This window comes from Pleurodeles waltl, chromosome 6 (assembly GCF_031143425.1).
Source record: "Pleurodeles waltl isolate 20211129_DDA chromosome 6, aPleWal1.hap1.20221129, whole genome shotgun sequence".
NCBI classification, from domain to species: Eukaryota; Metazoa; Chordata; class Amphibia; order Caudata; family Salamandridae; genus Pleurodeles; species Pleurodeles waltl.
Window position 1 is genome coordinate 476,860,711 of NC_090445.1, and position 17,788 is coordinate 476,878,498.

Genomic DNA, 17,788 nt, shown 5'->3' on the forward strand with positions numbered 1-17,788 from the left:
AAGTTAGGGAAATATTGATAATATAACAGGAGCACATACTGGGGCCAGCAAATCCACCAGCTGCGGCACTGGTAGTGGCATTCTCATCTCCCCAACCCGCCTCCAAAGATCTCTCCTTGCTCTTTGGTGCTGAGGTAAGTAATGAAGAAGATAAAAAAGACAGATTAGTGGTACAGTTAATCTCCCAAAAAATATTTTGACTGTCAAAGGTAAACATAGTAACATTGTTCTTTTCTAAATCAGATTACCTAGAGTACTAGTATCAAGCTGATCTATTAATTTCCAAAACCTAAGCACTATTCAAAATTTCTTAAACCTTAACTACATTTGTGGAACTACATATGCATTGCAACAAATGAGCTTTGTTTCTTAACCACTTTTGATGGGCAACTCTGTCTCCCGTTTAAATGCTTAAATGCACACAACACATCACTATGAAAATGTGATTGGGACACTATAAGGTACAGAAAGAAAGGCACGGAGAAGAGAATGCAAACTCACTGATATTACTTACTACTACCTCTATCTTGGTGGCAGGATGGAGGAATCAACATGGTTTCTTAAATAATCACCCCAAGCACGTGTGAGGAGTACAATTGGGTAGAGCTGAGCACCTGGCTAGCCCATACTGCATGACATAATATTCATCGTAACATAAACTTAATTTACCTCTGAGCGTCTCCAATGGTATTTGAAAAAAATTGCATTGTATAACACACAAAGCAAATAAATAATTGCTCACCGAATCTGTCACCTTGATGCCACCCAGGTCGAGCAGGTCCTGCTGGTTATCATGTATATCATATAGCTGTGTGCCAACTGCTGCTGGGTGCGCTGGACACTAGTGTGCCCACCCACAGACTGGAGCACCCACCCCAACAGCAGTCGACACTCCCTCAGGGTGTAACTGCTCCCAGGCCTGGTGTCTGCTGCCAGGAGGGGAGGTGGAGCTGCACAAATAAAAAACAAGTGCTACCACCTCTGCCTTGGAAAAAATAGGGCAGGTGGGCATCCCTTGGAGCATGGACAACTTCAAGGTGTGCGGCTAGCAGGCACACTTGTGCTGCCATTGACTCTTCTGCCCTGCTCTGCCATAGTGCTGGGTTGAAAAAAGGGAAGAAATAGGAGAAGTAATGGGAAAACCAAAAAAGTATCAAAAAACACAAAACCACAAAAAAATAACAAAAACGTAAATTATTCAAACACAAATACACACACTAATACAATAAAGGGAAATGAGGGGTGGATGAATTAGATAGGGTGATTGAACAAATTAAGGCCCTCATTACAAACCTGGAGGTTGATGATAAAGTGGCGGTAATACCGCCAACAGGCCGGTGGTAATAAATATGAAATTATGACCACAGCGGAAACCGCTCAGACAGACAGCCATTTTAACACACCGACCGCCAGGGCGAACTCAACAGGCACCACAGCCAGGCGGAAGACAATGTTCTGCCCACTGTATTATGAGACACTAATCTACCACCTTTTCTGGGGCTGTGCCAATCACATCAAAAGCCTGGCAGAAACAGATCTCAGAAGTCAAAGGACTCACCTGTGGAGACTTAGGGAAGAACCACGCAGCCATGGAGACAGAGTTGCATGTGTTCCCCATGCTCTTCTACCTTCTGCTCCACTACGAACACCAACACCATCGAAGACGACCACGGTGAGTACTGACTCCTAGCACACAGGGATTGGGGGGCGAAAGAGAGTGACAGACACATGCAACACCTCCACCCCCACTCCATATACACAAGCAGATGCAGTAACATTACATATTCACCCCGTACCCCTCAGGAATAATGCAAGGACAAAAGCAATTGATTAAAGTGAGTGTAATAAGATAAAACAGTATAAATACGTGCATCCAAATCAAACTGTATATACATATTTTCACAAATGTAGGGACACTGCCCAGTCCTCAATGTCCATGGGCCACAAGGCCACATCACATAGTTCAAGGCCCCACCTTACTCTTGCAACAACACGGAGAGAACACTGCAGGGACATCAGGTTGAAAATAGCCAGTTACCTCAGGGGGATAGGGAAAGGGGGGCACCTCAGTTGGAAGATCGTACAACGCCACAGGTCCTAGAGGGGGCAACATGCCCATTACTCTGTCCTGGGGAGTGCAAGGCTACAGTCTCTCCAGTGGGTGACTTACCCACATGCTCTGGAGGGGGCAACATGCCCTGTGATCTTCAATCTAGGGAGGATGGGGTGAGTGGATGGCTTCTCCACTGGTTCTGGAGGGGGCATTGTGCTGTATGATCTAAATCCTGGGGAGGATGGGGTGAGTGGATGGCTTCTCCACTGGTTCTGGAGGGGGCATTGTGCCCAGTGATCTTCATCCTGGGGAGGATGGGGTGAGTTGATGGCTTCTCCACTGGTTCTGGAGGGGGCATTGTGCCCTGTGATCTTCATTCTGGGGAGGATGGGGTGAGTGGATGACTTCTCCACTGGTTCTGGAGGGGGCATTGTGCCCAGTGATGCAGATTTTGGGGAGTGCAAGGTCACAGTCTCTCACCTGGGTGTCAAACCCACAGGATTTGCAGGGGCCAGGCCGCACAACAGCCAATGGACGCAGGACTACACACTGTCCGCCGGCAGTGACGGCTGCTCATTGGTGGCAGTGGTGCTAATGGTGGAGTTGGCAGAGGTGAGGGGAGGCTCTAGCCCTTCCCCTGCAGCCTCGGATGGCTGCCCACTGGGGCTGCTGCTGCTGGCAGTGGTAAGGGGAGGCTCCAGCCCTTCCACTGCAGCCTCAGACGGCTGCCCACTGGGGCTGCTGCTGCTGGCAGTGGTGCTGGTGGTGGTGCTGGTGGCTGGGGGGAGGCTCCAGCCCTACCCCGGTAGCCTCAGATGGCTGCAACACCATGGTTGGTGGAGGGGGCTCCAACTGAGTCCGAGCACAAGTCCCTTTGTCTCTAATGCCTGCTGTTGCAGGCCCCTTGCCGTTCCGTCCTGCAGCTGGGGCTGCCTCCTTGCCCTTCCGTCATGCAGCTGGGGCTGCCTCCTTGCCCTTCAGTCCTGCAGCTGTGGCTACCTCCTTGCCCTTCCATCCTGCAGCTGGGGCTGCCTCTTTGCCGTTCCGTCCTGCTGCTGGGCTGCCTTCTTGCCCTTACTTGATGCACTTGGAGCTGGCACCCTGTCCGTCTGGCTGGCTGGTGGCAGGGATCTTTTCCCACCTGGAGTAGTTGGGGACACTACTGTGCCCGTGGACTGGGTGGCTGAGTTGCTTGCCTGGGTTTTGACCACCCTGGCCTGACGTGGCGGACGGGGGAGGGTTGGGGAAGAGGTCAATGTTGGTGAGGAAAAGCTTCTTTGGGACACTGAGGCGGGAAGACAGAGATGGTTTTGGAGTGGAGGAAGAGGGAGTGTAGGAGGTGTCAGTCTGCTGTGTTTGGTTGCAGGTGCATGGGCTGGATGCTGTTGTGAGGTGGATGGCTGTTTGGTGTCTGAGTGCTTGCGTTTGTGTACTTTGGGAGGAGGGGGCACAGACACAGTGGGAGAGGACACAGGAGACGTGTTCAAGGATGCGGGGCGGTGACTGCCAGTGAGGGGCGTGTACTGAAAGGTGTTCTGGTGATGGTGGTAGTGGATGAGGGTGTAGTGAATGCCTGTGTGAGTGTAGATGCAACTGGGAGGGAGGTGGACGATGACGAGGAGGCGGCCACATTGGAGGCAGTGGATGTTGGAATGTCTGCTTCTGGATGTTGTTTGTGTGAGTGACTGCGGGATGAAGTGTGGTGCTTGTGTTTGCCATGTCCACTCCTGTGCTGTCCTGGGTGCATGCTGGTCCGCCTGTGTGCTTGGGATAGGTTGGGGTTCAGGGGAATGGGATTAGGAAGAGGAAGTTGGAGGGGGAGGCTGGAAACAGGGACAATGGCTGCCATCAAAGAGGATGCCAGAGCCTGGATTGATCTATGTTGGGCTGCCAAGCCAGTGTGAATGCTCTCCAGGAATGCAATAGCCTCCTCACTCAGGGCAGCAGGGCTGACTGGGGCAGGGCCTGAGCTGGCTGGGATGAAGGAGATGCCCACCCTCCAGGGTGAGCGGGCATGGGAAACACACTGAGGGGCTGCTGGGAGGGCGGTGCTGGTAGGGAGGTGGCGGCTGTACCTGTTGATGCGCGGGGCACAGAGGTGCCCGCCACCACAAATGAGCTCCCATCAGAGGAGGAGTCGCTGTCACTGGTGTATGCTCCTGTTCCCGTCGTGGAGCTCCCCTCACCCTCTGTCCCACTGGTGGCTTCAGACTCCGTTGCTTCACCCTCCAGGGCCAAGTGGGTTGCAGCTCCATCCTGCTCCGGTGTCTCTGCTCCTCTGCCTGTTGATGCTATTGCACACAAGAACAGGGAGACAACAAAAAGGGGTGGAAGACAGAAGAAAAACATATTCAGTGCATGCAACAACACTACCGTTGGCGAACACAATACACAGGGAGCAGCCATCAGCACTACGCCATGCACTAACAGTTCCTAGAAAATTCACATGCCCATGGGGTACGAGGCCTAAGCCCAATTGCTGCACACCTGGAAGTCACAGGAGCCTGACTAGTTTTAAATGGCTCTTACCACTAGTGGGGTTGGGGTGCCACAGAGCCTGCCTCAAAAGGGACCTTGCCTAACAAGTTCGCCCTGGCCTAGGGGAACCCACTGCCCACCTTCCCCACCCAGACACCTCATAATGCACGCAGAGTCAGCTGAATGAGAGTGTACTCACCCCCTTGTGTCTGCTGTGATGCCCTCAAGCGCCCATCCAACTCAGGATAGGCCAACACCAGAATCTGGTACATTAGGGGGGTCATGGTGAGATGGGCACGCCTTCCACATTGGGAGGCCATCCCCAGCTGTGCCTACGCCATCTTCTTGCTCCAGCAGCACAGGTCATCCCATCTTTTATGGCAGTGGGTGCTCAGTCTGTGGTAGACCCCAAGGGTCCGGACGTCCTTGGCGATGGCATGCCAAATGCCCTTCTTCTGGTGGGCGCTGACCTAGAGGAATGGTACAGGGGGAAAGGAAATTACTCACCCGTCCGGACCATCATAGTCATTGCCTATCAGTTCCCACCCATGCCCTGACGCACATACACTCACCATCCGCACATGCAGGCCTCAGCCCCCCCCATGTCTCTTCCATCCACACCACTCAAAACAGGCATTGCCCACACAGCATGCTCACAGTGTATTCACCTGTTTGTCTGGAGGACCATACAGTTGCGTGTACTGAGGGAAGACCCCATCCACTAGTTTCTCCAACTCCTCCGATTTGAAGGCAGGGGCCCTTTCCCCAGACACTGTAGCCATCGACGCTTTCAGACACAGATCACAGCAACACTTACAGTGTAGGTCTCTCCTGTTCAAGGTCAGGTATCAAGTGAGTGAACAGACAGAAAATGGCGGTCACGTCTGCAGCGGTGCATAACGTCACCGCCGGTGTACATGGTCATTGGCTCCTGGGACCCATAGGGCCCAATGGTAACCATTGCAGAATTGCGCCGCGGTCTTCGACCGCCCACCACGACGGTGTACAACGCCAGCACAGTTACCTTATTTCCCCTTGTCCCACCTTACAGGTCAGGCAGCCGCCATTTCAGGGGGCCACATGGGATGGATAAAAACTGCGTCACACCTATCTAGGCCGGGAATACAGACAGATACCGGCACATTGCGAATTACAAACGTTTCTGCAAATAACACATTGTGATACCTCAGTGTTGGATGACTCTCTGCTCGCTGTTCTCCTCCATAGGCCACGTCTGCTGGGACAGGTGATGAGATGGCAGCATCCTCTGGTGTACAGACCCCTGGTGGACCTGTCGACAATGGAAGAGAGACACATCATAATCACATACAGACTTGATCATGCAACAATCCTGGAACTGTGTGCCCAGTTGGAGCCAGACCTGATGTCAACTATCCGCCATCCCACAGGAATCCCCCCTCTAGTGCAGGCTCTGTCTGTACTCCGTTTCCTGGCCAGTGGGTCTTTTCAAACAACAGTGGCCATGGCATCAGGGATGTCCCAGCCAATGTTCTCTAACGTGTTGTCCAGAGTGTTGTCTGCCCTGCTGAAACACATGCGCAGCTACATCGTTTTCCCTCAGGTGGAGGATTTGCCCACAGTGAAAGGTGACTTCTATGCCCTGGGACATATCCCCATCATTGGTGCCATTGATGGAACACATGTAGCATTTGTACCCCCCCCCGCAGGAATGAACAGGTGTACAGAAACCGCAAAAGCTACCATTCAATGAATGTGCAGATGATGTGTTTGGCAGACCAGTACATCTCCCATGTGAAAGCCAAGTATCCTGGCTCAGTGCATGACGCTTACATTTTGAGGAATAGCAGCATCCCTTATGTGATGGGCCAACTCCAGAGGCACCGGCTGTGGCTAAAAGGTGAGGCCAAGGTCCCAATACAGTTGTCATAGGTGTCTGGGTGTGGGGTTGTCCTTAGGGTTAGTGTGTGTCTAACAGTTGTCCCTCGACATTTGCAGGTGACTGTGGTTACCCCAGCCTGTCATGGCCACTGACCCCAGTGAGGAATCCCAGGACAAGGGCAGAGGAACGCTACAATGAGGCACATGGGGGAAGTAGGAGGATTATAGAACGCACCTTCGGCCTCCTGAAGGCCAGATTCCGGTGCCTCCATCTGACAGGTGGATCCCTATACTACTCACCGAAGAAGGTGTGCCAGATAATCGTGGCCTGGTGTTTGCTGCACAACCTGGCTTTGCAACACCAGGTGCCTTTTCTGCAGGAGGATGTGCCAGATGGTGGTCTTGTGGCAGCTGTGGAGCCTGTGGACAGTGAAGAAGAGGAGGCAGAAGAAGAGGATGTCGACAACCGAAACAACATCATCATGCAATACTTCCAGTGAGACACAGGTAAGAAGATGTAACTGCTTACTATTGTTGGAGCTAGCATAAGTCTCTCATTTTTACTCAGTGAATGGACACTGACTTGTCACTTTGAATTTCCATTTCACAGATCTGGGTCCCACTTTGTGCCCTCAGCTATGCTTACTGCTGGCCTACAGCTGTGTTACATTGGTATGTGAACAAGTGCATTGACATTGCTATATTCCATAGATATTGCAATTACACATTTGTGAAAGCACAGACTGACTCCAGATTGTTTTGTGATTGAAGGATGTGTTTATTTCTGTGCAAATAAGTGGAGGGGGTTGTAAAATGGGCTGGGGTGATGGTGGAGGAATGTCCATGGCAGAGTCCAATCTATTTGTTTCACAGGTGCATTGTCCAAAGGGGCATAGGAAGTGGAGCAGTGGCAGTTTACGGTGGACAGGGTGACAAAGTGGGACAGAAGGGTGACATTCAGGGAAGTCTTATTTCCTGGCGGGGGTCTTGGCAATGTTCTCTGTCTTGTTCCTGGATCTCAGGGACCGTTTGCGGGGTGGTTCTCCATCTGTAGGGGGTGGGGTGCTGGTGGCCTGTCGGGCCTGTGGCTGTGCCTCCTGTCCACTAGCGCCGGCGGAGGTGGAGGGCTGTTCATCATCTAGGCTAGTGTCAGGGGCCCGTTGGTGTGCCACTGTGTCCCTCCTGGTGTTGAGAAGGTCTGCCAGCACCCCTGCAATGGTGACTAGGGTGGTGTTGATGGACTTCAAGTCCTCCCTGATCCCCAGGTAGTGTTCCTCCTGCAGCCGCTGGGTCTACTGAAACTTGGCCAGTACCGTGCCCATGGTCTCCTGGGAATGGTGGTATGCTCCCATGATGTTGGAGAGTGCCTCGTGGAGTGTCGGTTCCCTGGGCCTGTCCTCCCCCTGTGGCACAGCAGTCCTCTCAGCTTCCCTGTTATGCTGTGCCTCTGTCCCCTGAACTGTGTGCCCACTGCCACTGCCCCCAGGTCCCTGATTGTCCTGTGTTAGTGGGGTTGCCTGGGTTCCCTGTAGTGGTGGATACACTGCAGATTGACGTGTCCTGGGGACGGAGGGATGGGCCCGCTGGGTGGGTGCTGTGGTGGTGTTTCCTGAGGGGAGAGGTTCAGTGGTGGTTTGAGACTGTGTCAGGGGAACTGACTATCCCGAGGTCCCTGATGGGCCGGACTGGTCATCTTAATCCAGGTGTGCAGAGCTGCTGTCGTCATTGTGGGCCTTTTCTGTGGGGGGACTGGATATGTCTGGCACCTCCTGTCCGGTGACGTTGGGTAAGGGTCCTTTTTTTGGGGTGTAAATGCATAGTTATTGTATCTGTGTGTGCCAACTTATGGAATGGGTGAGTGACCCTATACTCCTGTGCTTGCATTATTGCTGTGGCCCTTGTGTGATTGGTGATTTTTGGGCATGAGTGAGTCACTCGACTGGACATGCTTTGGTGAAGGGTGTCCATGCATTGGTGTTACATGCAGGGCTTAGTTTTGGGATGTGTGGGTTGTGCTAGTGGGGTATCTGTGGGTTGTTGGGGTGATGGGTGTGAGGGTAAGGGTGGCGGTATGTGATGGCATGCAGGTGGGGTGGGGGATAAAGTAGTTAAGATATGACTTACCAGAGTCCAGTCCTCCTGCTACTCCTGCAAGGCCCTCAGGATGCAGTATTGCCAAGACTTGCTCCTCCCTTCTTGTTAGTTGTGGGGGAGGAGGTGGGGGTCCACCGCCAGTCCTCTGTACAGCAATCTGGTGTCTTGATACCACGGAACATACTTTCCCCCGTAGGTCGTTCCACCTCTTCCTGATGTCATCCCATGTTCTTGGATGCTGTCCCACTGCGTTAACCCTGTCGACAATTCTGCACCATAGCTCCATCTTCCTTGCAATGGATGTCTGCTGCACCTGTGATCCGAATAGCTGTGGCTCTACCCAGACGATTTCCTCCACCATGACCCTGAGCTCCTCCTCAGAGAACCTGGGGTGTCTTTGAGGTGCCATGATGTGGTGTGGGTGATGTGTGAGGTGATATCGGTTGTGACGTGTGAGGGGATGTGTTGGTGTGTGTTGTTTGAGGTGCGTGAATGTTGTGTAAGTGATGGTGTTGTGTGTCTGTGGATGCTGGTGTTGTTTTAGGAAGTCTCTCTCTCTGGCCTTCTTTCAAATTTTTGGTTGTAAGGGTTTGTGGGTGATGTAGGTGTGTGTTTTATATTGGATTGGGTGTGTGGGTGTGGTGTGTGTATGTGTATCAGGTGTGTGTATTTCAAATTGTCCAATGTGGTTGTGTTTTGTAAATGTGTGTGTATTTTGAGCGCCCGGTGTGTACTGCCAATGGATTACCGCGGTTGAAAGACCGCCGTGTTGATTCGTGGGTCGTGATAGTGTGGGCGTATTCCTGTTGGCGTGACGGTGTAGGTTTTGGTATCACCAGTTTATCACTGACCTTTGGTGTGGCGGACTTGTGTGGGTGTCTATATTGTGGGGGATTCCGAGATGTTGGTCGTAATACCTGTAGCGGAACTCCGCGGCCGCATCGGTATGTTGGCGGTCTTCTGCACGGCAGAAAGCAGGATTTAACGCCAGGGTTGTAATAAGGGCCATAATGTTTCTGTAAAGTAAACAAATTATCATTAGTGCTAAATAAGTGTGAATATGACCCTCTGCTCACCGTTCTCATCCATAGGCTTCAACCGCTGAGGCAGAATAGGAGATGGCGGCATCCTCCAATGTACAGACCCCTGGTGAACCTAGCGACAATGGAGGACAGACACATTATCATTACCTACAGACTTGATCATGCCACAATCCAAGAACTGTGTGCCCAATTGAGCCAGACCTGATGTCTGCTATCCGCCAACCCACAGGTATCCCCCCTCTAGTGCAGGTTCTGTCAGTGCTCCATTTCCTGGCAAGTGGTTCCTTCCAAACAACAGTGGCCATGGCATCAGGGATGTCACAGCCTATGTTCTCTAACGTGTTGACCAGAGTGTTGTCTGCCCTGCTGAAACACATGCACAGCTACATCACGTTCCCCCAGGTGGAGGATTTGGCCACAGTGAAGGCTGACTTTTATGCCCTGGATCATATCCCCAACATCATTGGTGCCATTGACGGGACACATTTGTCCCCCCCAGAGGACTGAACAAGTTTACAGGAATATAAAAAGCTATCACTCAATGAATGTGCAGATGGTGTGTTTGGTGGACCAGTACATCTCCCATGTGAATGCCAAATATCCTGGCTCTGTGCATGACACCTATATCTTGAGGAATAACAGCATCCCATATGTGATGGGCCATCTCCAGAGGCACCGGGTGTGGCTAATAGGTGAGCCAAAGATCCCCACACAGTATGAGTAGGTGTCTGGGGTTGTCCCTAATGGTTAGTGTGTGTCTAACATTTCTCCCTCGATGTTTTCAGGTGACTCTGGTTACCCCAACCTCTCATGGCTACTGACCCCAGTGAGGAATACCAGGTCAAGGGCAGAGGAATGTTATAATGAGGCACATGGGCATACGAGGAGGATTATAGAAATAACCTTCGGCCTCCTGAAGGCCAGGTTCCGGTGTCTCCATCTGACAGGTGGATCCCTGTACTACTCACCCCAGAAGGTGTACCAGATCATCGTTGCATGTTGCACAACCTGGCCTTGAGACGCCAGGTGCCTTTTCTGCAGGAGGATGTGCCTGGAGATGGTCTTGTGGCAGCGGTGGAGCCTGTGGATAGTGAGGAAGAGGAGGCAGAGGAAGAAGATGTTGACAACAGAACCAATGTTATTCTGCAGTACTTCCAGTGACACACAGGTAAGACACTAACTTCACTTAACCTTTCAGTTATCTGTTGGACATTGTACAAGGCAGTCTGTTTCCCTATGTCTATGCCCACTGACTGTACCCTTCTCGATTTTCAGGTCTCTGTGCCCCACTCTGGGTCCTGCTATGTGTACTGCTGCCCACCAGAGGTCATCCTAAAGTATTATTCACTGTACTTTTGAGTTGCAATGCTTTGATTATGTTGTACTAATACATATTTGAATCATTTGCCAGACTCGAGATTAGTATTTGTTCCATGGGTGTTTATTTAAGTGCTCATAAGTAGAGGGGGTGGTGCAAGGGGCTGGGATGATGGTGGATGAAAGTCCAGGGTAGAGTCCAGCCTCTTGGTATCACAGGTGCATTGTCAAATGGGGCATAGGAAGGGGAGTACTGGCAGTTCATGGTGGACAGGGTGACAGAGTGGGACAGAAGGGTGACAATCAGGAGAGTTCTATTTCCTAGTGGGGGTCTTGACAATGTTCTCTGGCTTCTGCCTGGATTGCAGGGACTGTTTGCGTGGTGGTTCACCTTCTGCAGAGGGTGGGGTGCTGGTGGCCTGTTGGTCCTGTGGCAGTGCCTCCTGTCCACTAGCGCCAGCGGAGGTGGAATGCTGTACCTCAGTGTGGCTAGTGTCAGGGTCCCATTGTTGTGCCACTGCCTCCTTCATGGTCTTGCCCATGTCAGCCAGCACCCCTGCAATGGTGACCAGGATGGTGTATATTTTTGTTAGCTCATCCCTGATCCCCAGGTACTGTCCCTCCTCCAGCCGTTGGGTCTCCTGCAGCTTGGCTAGTATCTGGCCCCTGGTCTCCTGGGAATGGTGGTATGCTCCCAGGATGTTGGAGAGTGCCTCGTGGAGAGTGGGTTCCCTTTGCCTGTCCTCCCCATGTCGCACAGCAGTCCTCCCAGCTTCCCTGTTGTCCTGTGCCTCTGTCCCCTGAACCTTGTGCCCACTGCCACTGACCCCAGGTCAATGATCGCCCTGTGTTTGTGGAGTTGCCTGGGGTCCCTGTAGCGGTGGACACACTGCTGATTGGCATGTCCTGGGGACCGTGGCATGGGCTCGCTGGGTGGGTGCTGTGGTAGTGTTTTCTGAGGGTGTATGCTCTGTGGTGGGTTGGGACTGTGGCAGGGGAACCAACTGTGCAGAGGTCCCTGATGGGCCAGGTTGGTCATCTTGATCCAGGCGTGCATAGTTGCTGTCGTCACTGTTGGCCTCTTCTGTGGGTGGACTGATGTGGCTGGCACCTCCACTCCGGTGATGTTGAGTAGGGGTGCAAATGCAGTGTTATTGTATCTGCGTGGGCCATATTGTGCATGGGTGTGTTTCCCTCTATGATTGTGATTTCCCTGTCAGCTTGGCCTTGTGTGAGTGGTGATTTACAGGCATGCTGGGCATGCTGTGGTGATGGGTGTCCATGCAGGTCTATGATAGGTGTCCATGCATTGGTGTTGCATGCAGGGCTTGGTATTAGGATGGGTGGGTTGTGATGGTGGGGTATATGTGAGGTGATGGAGTGATGGGAGTGTGGGTAAGGGTGGGGCTATGTGATGGCATGCAGGTAGGGTGGGGGATATAGTAGTAAAGATTTGACTTACCAGATTCCAGTCCTCCTGCTACTCCTGCGAGGCCCTCAGGATGCATGATCGCCAAGACGTGCTCCTCCCATGTTGTTAGTTGTGGGGGTCCACCGACAGTCCTCTGTATAGCCACCTGGTGTCTTGCAACCACGGAACGCACCTTCCCCTGTAGGTCATTCCACCTCTTCCTGATTTCATCCCTTGTTCTTGGGTGCTGTCCCACTGTGTTGACCCTGTCCACGATCCTCCACCATAGCTCCTTCTTCCTTGCAATGGACATCTGCTGCACCTGTGATCCAAAAAGCTGTGGCTCTACCTGGAGGATTTCCTCCACCATTACCCTTAGCTCCTCCTCAGAAAACCTGGGGTGTCTTTGGGGTTCCATTGCTGTGGTGCGAGTGATATGTGTGAGGATGTGTGGGGTGATGTGTTGTGGTGTATGCTGTGATGTGCGTGGAAGGTATATGGTGATGGTGTTCTGTGTCTTTGATAGAGCGGGGGTTCCTGCCTTGTCTCTCTCTGTGTGCTATCTTTTTTTTTCGTTGAAAGGGTTGTGGGTAATGTGGGTGTGTGTTTTATGGTGGTGTGAGTGTGTGGGTGTGGTGTGTATATGTGTCAGGTGTTTGTATTTTGAATTGTCTATGTGGTGTAGTTTTGTATGTGTGTGTATATTTTGAGCGCGGCTGTATGTACGCCAATGGTTTACCGCGGTTGAATGTCCACCGCAGTGATTCGTGGGTCGTAATACTGTGGGATTATTCCTATTGGCATAACGGTGTGGGTTTGGATATCAGACTGGCAGACTTGTGTGTGTGTCTGTATAGTGGTGGATTTCTCAGTGTGGGTCATAATACCCATAGTGGAATAGCACCACAGTCACAGTATATTGGCGGCCGTCAGCCTGGCTGTAGGCGGCATTTACCACCAAGGTTGTAATGAGAGCCAATGTGCATTTTTAAGATATACAAAAGGTTCATGATAAGCAACCATTGCATCTCAGATTTAGAAGACAAAGGGGGTCATTCTGACCTCGGCGGTAAAAGCCGCTTACCGCCGGTCAGAAGGCCACCACAATACCGCCGCGGCCGCGGTCAGCCGCCACGGACATTCTGACCCACAACTGCAAAACCTCCGAAAATCCGCCCTCCACTGCAGTCCGCCACATCAGCGGCCAGCGGTAAACTGGAGAAGACCAAACCTCCACCGCCACGCCAACAGAAATACGCCCATCCCATTATGACCCGCAAATCCACGCGGCGGTCATTCAACCGCGGTATTCCATTGGCGGTACACACCGCCGCGGTCAAAATACACACACCTTTACAAACCCCTACCACATTGGACAATTTGAAAGGCACACACCTGAAACACATACACACACCACTCCCACACATCCAATACCATATAAAACACACACCCACATTACCCACAAACCCCTACCAACAAAAACCAGAGACGAAGGAGAGAGAGACACATCAGAGAATAGAGAGCCAGACACACAGAGGCACACCACAACATCACACACACCACATAGAAGCACAAAGCACCACACACCAACACACACATCATCACATACACCACCCCACACCTCATACACACCACCCCATGGCACCACAAAGGCACCCACGCTTTTCGGACCAAGAACTCCGGGTCATGGTGGAGGAGATCATAAGAGTGGAACCCCAGCTCTTCGGCTCACAGGTCCAGCACACCACCATAGCGAGGAAGGCGGAGCTCTGGCAGCGGATCGTGGACAGGGTCAACGCGGTGGGACAGCATCCCAGAAATCGAGAGGACATCCGCAAATGATGGAACGACCTATGGGGGAAGGTGCGCTCGATGGTCTCACGACACAACATCGCAGTGCAGAAGACTGGCGGGGGACCCCCACCCACTCCACCCGAATTCACAACATGGGAGCAAGAGGTACTAAACATCCTGCATCCTTATGGCCTCGCTGGTGTACACGGAGGAATAGACTCTGGTAAGTACAAGGCCAACCACTTCACCCCCCCCAGCATGCTAACCCCCACCCTCACCCCCAACCCCCCAGCACACATCCTCCCTGAGAATGTCTCCCCAGCACAACCCACCCAACACCAACCCCTGCATGCCACCCCCAAACTATGGACACCCATCACCTAAGCATGACCACTGCACATACCCATCCCCCCCCCCACAAAACACCCTCACAACACCTCCCCCAAGGGAATGCCAGCACTGGGGGACAAGGGCACCCATAAAACGCAAGCTAATGCACACACAGAAACAATAACCATACCCTCTTACCCCATGCAGGACCCGAACGACAACACACCGGTCAGGAGGGACCAGAAATGTCCATCCCACCCCCGGAACAGGCCCCTAGTGATGACAGCAGCTCTGTCGACCTGGAACCTGACGACCAGCCCGGACCATCGGGGACCTCTGGGCAGTCGGTTTCCCTCACCCAGACACAGGCCACTGCAGACCCAACCCCCTCTGGGAACAACAGCACAGCTCCCACCCAGCGGGCCCATGCCTCTGTCTCTAGGACAAGTCAAGCAGTGGTGTGTCTACCACTACAGGGCCCCCAGGGTAACCCACCAACCCAACAACAACAGGGACCTGGGGGCAGTGGGAGTGGGCACACCGTCCAGGGGACAGAGGCCCAGGGAAACAGGGCAAATCGGAGGGCTGCTGTGCGACAGGGGGGGGGAGGAGAGGCCCAGGGAACCCACTCTCCAAGAGGCCCTCACCACCATCATGGCAGCCTACCACCGCTCACAAGAGACGATGGCGACGGTACTGGCCAGGTTCCAGGAGATCCAGGCACAGCAGGAGCAACGCTACATGGGGTTCAGCGACCAACTCAGCAACATCTCAACCGCTATGGGGAGCATAGTCCAGGCCCTGAACCATATAGAGGACACGTTTCGGGACCATGTGGCATCACACAGGGCCCCTGTCACTAGCCAGGAACAGGAACAGCCTACCACCTCCGCCGGCGCTAGTGGACAGGAGGCCCCACCACAACGACAGCCCACCAGAACCCCACCTCCAGCTGAACAACAACCGCCCCGCAAAAGGAGCCTGAGATAAAAAAAAACGACAGAGTAGGATGTCAAGTCCCCCGCCAGCATCACATACCCCCTGAAGTCCTCCCACTGTTCCACATTGCCATCCTGTCAAACCTTGAACTGCCCCTGCTCCATCCTGCCACAGGCATATGGACAATGCACCTGTGATACTGAGAACTGGACTCCGCCATGGACATTACTCCACCCCCACCCATCACTGTTTCACTATCATGTACCGATATCTATGCACTAATAATAAATCACACATTGCACTGAAATCAATCAGGACTCAGCCTGTCTTATTTACAAATGTATGACACATTACATATCAATTACGTATTATTAACATTGTGAATTACACATACCGAGGTAACTTAGCATTAGTCCATGGGCCAACCAAGCCGAGGTCACGCAGTGGCTCATACAGCACAGAAAAGGGAAGGGAAAATCAAACATCATGTTTATAGGTCTGGGGGGAAATCGACAAAGTTGAGATGCAGGAGGCTTTCAGGAAATGTAAAATGGCATGGGTGATTATTACCTGTGTGCTACTGGAAATACTGTTCTATTTCTCTGTCCCTGTTGTCTGTGTCATCCTCTGAGTCTTCCTCCTCTTCACTCTCCGCAGGCTCCACAGCTGCTTCAACACCACCATCTGCACCATCCTCCTGCAGGAAAGGAACCTGACGTCGCAATGCCAGATTGTGAAGCATACAGCAGGCCACGATGATGTGGCACACCTTCTTTGGTGAGTACATCAGGGATCCCCCAGTCATATGCAGGCACCTAAACCTGGCCTTCAGGAGGCCAAAGGTCCTTTCGATGATCCTCCGAGTTTGCCCATGGGCCTCATTGTACCGTTCCTCTGCCCTGGTCCGGGGATTTCTCACTGGGGTCAGTAGCCAAGGCAGGTTGGGGTAACCAGAGTCACCTATTAGCCACACACGTTGTCTCTGTAGCTGCTCCATCACATAGGGATGCTGCTATTTCGCATCACATACGCGTCATGCACTGACCCTGGGAACTTGGCATTTACATGGGAGATGTACTGGTCAGCCAAACAGACCACCTGGACATTCATCGAATGATAACTTTTTCTGTTTCTGTACACCTGCTCATCGTCTTTTGGGGGTACCAAAGCCACATGGGTCCGATCAATGGCACCAATGATGTTGGGGATATGTCCCAGGGCATAGAAATCACCCTTCACTGTAGGCAAGTCACCCTCCTCTGGGAAAATGATGTAGCTCCGCATGAGTTTCATCAGGGCAGACAACACTCTTCTCAAAATCTTTGAAAACATAGGCTGAGACATTCCAGATGACATGGCCACTGTGGTCTGGAATGACCCAGTTGCCAAAAAATGGAGGACTGACAAAACCTGCACCAGAGGGGGAATCCCTGTGGGTTGGCGGATGGGGGACATCAGGGCTGGCTCCAGCTGGGCACACAGTTCATGGATAGTGGCACGGTCAAGTCTGTATCGAAGTATTATATGGCGTTCTTCCATTGTCGACAGGTCCACCAGCGGTCGCTACACGCGAGGATTCGTCCTTCTCCTCGCAAGTCCCAGCGGACGGTGCCTAGGAAGGACAACATGGAGCACAGAGTCAGGCAAACCACAGGTACGTATAGACAGCTTGCACAGTTAAAGAATGGCAATGGGTTGAAAGGCGTGTATGTGTGGCAATGCAAGGCCTAGGCCTGTGTGTCGCAGTCAAAATTAAGCCATGTAGGCCCTTGAAATGGCGGCTGCCTGACCTGTGAAGTGGGACAATGGGATGTGAGGTCAATGCGCTGGCGGGGCACACCGTGGCGGTAGGCGGTCGAAGACCGCGGCGCAAAGCCGCATTGGTTAACATTGAACCCTATGGGTTTCAGGAGCCAATGACGATGTGCGCCGGTGGTCGCGGTACGCTCCGCCGCGGTACGCACCGCCGCGGGCGTGACCGCCATTTTCTATCTGATTAATCACTCGAGACCTGATCATCCACAGGAGAGGACCTATCCTGCAAGTGCTGCTGTGACCTCGGTCTGGAAGATACAATGGCTGCTGCGACTGGGGAAAGGGCCCCTGCCTTCACATCTGAAGAGTTGGAGAAGCTTGTGGATGGGGTCCTCCCCCAGTATGCGCTACTCTACGGTCCTCCAGACCAACAAGTGAGTACACCGGGTGCACATGGAATGGGCTATGCCTGTGTGGATTGGGGTGGATGTAAGTTGGTGGGGTGGGGGGCGAATGAGGAGTGCAACGCCCGACAGATGAGAGCATGTGCCATATGGCAAAGTTGGTGGGGGGGGGGCAATCACATCTAACATGCAGGTCATTGATGATTTCCTCCTTTCCACCCTGTACATGTCAAATAGGTCAGCGCCCATCAGAAGATCGAGATTTGGCGTGCCATCGCCAAGGAAGTCCGGAACTTGGGGGTCCACAACA